Here is a 3,342-nt window from a genome sequence, read left to right as displayed (position 1 = left end):
AATGACCTTTCAGCATATTATAATTCAAGTGTTCTGAGAGAAAACTAGACTTCTGCTCCTCCTCATGGCTCTGTTTTCAGGCTTTAGAAAATCTAGCCCATGACGGGAGACTTTGACCAATCACAGGTCATTTCAGAGAGAGCGTTCCTATTGGCTGTGCTCCGGTCATGTGACCAGCAGACCTCAGATCAGCTCTGACTGCTTGTTTTCCTCCGGTCTGGGAAATCTTGCAGATGCCGGAGAATGATTTTTTTCAGGTTACCTGTTTCATGTACTGCTGTCACAATATAGTGACCGTTTTATAAAAATAACTTTTTTTAATCAAGTTTGCTCCAATCTCGCCTACTTCAGCTTTAACTCAATATAGAATCATGTAGCGTGAATTAAATGTTGAAACACACACCATGCAAGCAAAACTATTTAATCTTATAGTGGCAAAGTGAATTTTATAGTCAAAGATCTTATGTTCCTCTGTAATGTATGAACGTTAGAGAAAACTGTGATTGGCATCTGTTTTTCTCTGCTTCCACAGATGAGATCACATGGCCTGGAGAGGAGGTTTTAAGCATGGTGGAGGTAAACATGGACCGAATAAAGCCTCAGAAATCCTGCAGCTGACTGCAGGTGACCGTCACCATGGAGCTGTTATAACACAGACTGTGACCTGTGGACTCTAACATTAACATGGAAACATCAAGTGAGACAATAGCATCCTATCTGCTTTACTAGACAGTATTTCCACCAACAGTTGACTTCCCTCTTGTTTCATACTCAAATTTTGACTCAGAAATTGTCACACTGGTGAGTTTTGTTTCTTTATTTGGAGTTTTTTAAGCTTTCGGAGACCCCAATGCCCTGTGTTTAATTATGAATATGCCCTCTTCATGCAAATTGTAAGATCAGGTAGAATCTGACTTCACATGGCAAGTGAGGAGACAAAATCATATCCTCAATTTTGTATTTTTATCGAGGAAGTCAACCGCATTTTAACATTTTAAAAGCAGAGTCCCATTTTGCAGCTACATTACTGTACACCTAGATAGTGTCATATATACCAAATACTCTCTTTTATGAGGCTGAGATAAATGGTGCCACTGTTCAACTGAGAGCTAAAACCTAAACCCAATTTAGTGTCTTATTTCACAATAACTTTAACACTTAATTATAACAATAATAATACAATAAGTATATCATTTTATTCTTAAAATATATACTCAAATATAACTCTTGTGTGTGTGTGATATAGTTTACTTCCCAAATAACCAAACTAATATGTAATTGAAGTAAACCAAAGACCTCAATCAGGTCTTGCACTTCCAGGTGAGGAGCAGTAGATGGCACCATCGTTCAATCCACCAGCAAAAGGACCACTGGAAGATCATTTTATATGTTGTGTCGTCAGTGCACAGGACATTTTAGACCATCTCTATAAAGATGACATCATGTATAGGTTAATTTAGTTATTATTCTGGGGTGTAACTAATAAATAGATTCTTCAGATTAGCTTGAGATAGATAATCCATCACAGTAAACATCAAATCAGATTTAATTGTTGCATGGTGTTGCATGGTGTTGCAGGTTTTGTCTGCACTGAGTTAACACCCAGTTTTAAGCCTCTAAAACTCAATTTCCGATTGAAACTAACACCTGGCTGAAAGGTAGAAATAAACATCAGAACTACAACGGTAAGCTCAGTAGTAAAACATGGACAAACACTGGTATTATATAAAAGATAGCTGTGCAAACAGGTGAAACATATTAGGGGTGTAACAATACATCGATCTGGATCAATATATCAATTCAGTGATCAACAACTTCGATATCATCAATGCAAAGTGAAAATATCAATATATATCATCAACTTTAAAATACGCCTTTATTTTCAAATTCCCACTTTATATATTTTTTTTTTTATTAAAAAGAATAGATTGTAAATTGTATTTTAGCTGCTTTCGAAATTGCATCGTGGCAGACTTTGTGATAACAGCAAATATCGTATCATTGCCCAAAGAATCAATATATCGTATCGTGATGAAACTTATGATTTACACCCATAGAATGTATCCACGTCTTAGTGCGTGTGCCTCCTTTGCCAAGGAGATTTATTCAGAATGTAACTACCATGGTTAAATGAATAGGGACTGTGAATAAATATACGTACTGTACCTTCTTATTTCACCATCCACATGATTAGTTGGACTACAGTGTGATCTGCCGGCCGCTGAGCTTCTCCACTGGAGCGGTCGGGGGTTAAAGGCCTTGCTCAAGGGCACCTCAGCAGCAACAATCAAGGTGCTGCTCTTTCACTTTCCCCGGGCAGATACTTCCTGCCGGCCGAGGGATCAAACTGGTAAGCTTTCGTTCACAAGTTTAAATGCTTGCTACATGTATGTATGTATGCATGATTGTAATGTATGATGTTGTATTATGTATTTTTTTCTTGAAAGCCTAACCAGAGACAAGGTCTGCACATTAGCTTTGGCTAGAAGTCCTATACATTGCATCGGTTGCACTTTATTCAAATGTAACAATGCCTCCGTATTGTCCCTGTCAAATAAATAATAAATAAAAAAAATATATATATTGCAGGACTTTTTTGAAAAAGACCAAACTAAATAATCCAGAGTGTTATTGTGGGTGTATTGATAAATCAAACACAAAAATTAACATATATATGTAATGTGCATGACCCCGATAACACTTTCTTGTGAGTTTTTCCTTTCATATCAGAGGGCCTGTGCTTGTTGTAGCTCGATAACCTTCCTTGTTCCTGATAAAAACTGCACTTAGTTTTTAATTACGGCACACATTGACGCCAGAAAACAAATAGTTCATCTGCCAGGTGTTCATTTTCATTGTTTTTTGTTTCATTTAATGGGATAAAAGTCTGATTTTGACACTTACAAACATTTTCCTGTTGATCTGTGCCACTCTGATTACTCAAATTTGAGTTGAGTATTTTAAGGTTAAAAAACTGATTTATATGAATTTAATTTTCAACTAAAACACATGCAGCCTAGTCACCACCATCTTGAGTGCATGTGCCAAGCAGAAGTAATTGAGCTGTCAAGGAGGAAGTCATAACAGTGAAGAGGACTAAGGGTCGAGATGACTATCGTTGATGAGACGTGAGAGTAGAAGCAAGATGAAAAGGAATTACAGTATTTCTCTGAAGGGAAAAGGAGGATTGTGCATTGTCATCAACACATATACGGCCTTCATGTTTGGTATGTGTCCGTGTTCTTCAACGAGTCACTGGAGTCGTTAAATACGGAGCAATTAAGGAAGCAGGGCCGTCCAATGAAAACATGTAGAGGATGTGTGGTTCACAGCTGATAGGGC

General features: G+C 37.4%; 1 long non-coding RNA gene across 1 annotated transcript; it reads left to right on the top strand.

Annotated features, from left to right (window-relative positions):
- On the top strand, positions 1–2,802 carry LOC141761507 (uncharacterized). The gene is made up of 3 exons (XR_012592587.1): positions 1–697; positions 2,195–2,350; positions 2,448–2,802. It is a non-coding gene; the product is annotated as an uncharacterized LOC141761507 (long non-coding RNA).
- Positions 2,803–3,342: the final 540 nt, after the last annotated feature.

Source organism: Sebastes fasciatus, chromosome 2, assembly GCF_043250625.1.
Source record: "Sebastes fasciatus isolate fSebFas1 chromosome 2, fSebFas1.pri, whole genome shotgun sequence".
Taxonomy (NCBI): Eukaryota; Metazoa; Chordata; class Actinopteri; order Perciformes; family Sebastidae; genus Sebastes; species Sebastes fasciatus.
Note: the sequence above shows the minus strand (reverse complement) of the source record. Positions and strands in the feature narration are given on the sequence as shown.